The sequence below is a fragment of the Octopus bimaculoides genome, chromosome 6, assembly GCF_001194135.2.
Source record: "Octopus bimaculoides isolate UCB-OBI-ISO-001 chromosome 6, ASM119413v2, whole genome shotgun sequence".
Taxonomy (NCBI): domain Eukaryota; kingdom Metazoa; phylum Mollusca; class Cephalopoda; order Octopoda; family Octopodidae; genus Octopus; species Octopus bimaculoides.
The window spans coordinates 96,848,001-96,848,907 of record NC_068986.1 but is presented as its reverse complement, the minus strand read 5'-3'; the positions used below and the strand labels follow the sequence as shown (position 1 = coordinate 96,848,907).

The window sequence follows — 907 nt, the reverse complement described above, 5'->3', positions numbered from 1 at the left end:
GCTAGCAAAATAAACTCTGTCTTGCTTAGAAAAATTTGCTTTGATTTCTGTCTGCCTTACCTACTTTTTCATTTTTTTTTTTTTTTGCTAGACGCTACCTAACACTTTGTATCTCCCCGTCACAAACACACTATTTCTTTCTTTCTCTCTCTCCTTCACGCGCGTACGCACAGATTTGACTTCGCCATGTCAACAAACTTCAAAATTGGTAAAAGTTTATCGATTTTTACAGCTATACGCAGGTGCCTCTGAGAGAAAAAGTTGACAAAAACGCAAGTAGGGTCATGAACAATGTCCTCCTAAAATTGGAGCGACATGCGTGCTAATTTGTGGACGCGTATAAACTACATTCACGTACACACACACATCTTCTCTTTTATATATATTGATGTACATGAAAAAAAGAAAAGATTGGCTTCACATGGATGTCAGGAAAAATACTCTGTTTAATCATAGCTAACGATTCGTTTAACCAAGGATTGGGCTACAATCAATGAAACTGATCTGTTTGAGCATTCGATGTGCATCTGATGTATTTATTCCTAAGAATTGGCTGGCCACTTATTTGTGTGGTGAGAAGTGAGGATATTGTGTTCATGGTATATGCTTAGAAAAGTGCGTTGAAAACAAAGTAATTGTTTTAAACACAGGTCGAACAGTGACAAAAAATCCTATCTTCATAAATCTTCTCGAACTTCTGCACTGATTCTGGCATGCTTTCTCTTTTATAATTCCTCTACACTCGGTAACAACAAGAATGGGATACAAGATTATATAATATGGGTGATATTTCTGCAAGCTGATTGGTTGGTATTCAGGGCATATCTTACTAGAAAGGTAAGGTTTCGATTTTAGGCTTTGCTACAACTGAATACTAGTGAAACATTACAAGCTTTGAATTTGAAAT

The 907-nt window shown here is 36.3% G+C and overlaps 1 protein-coding gene across 1 annotated transcript in view; it reads left to right on the top strand.

Annotated features, from left to right (window-relative positions):
- The window catches only part of LOC106879970 (zinc finger protein 708), a 45,794-nt gene that overhangs the window by 1,897 nt on the left and 42,990 nt on the right, over positions 1-907 (top strand). The window lies entirely within an intron of this gene.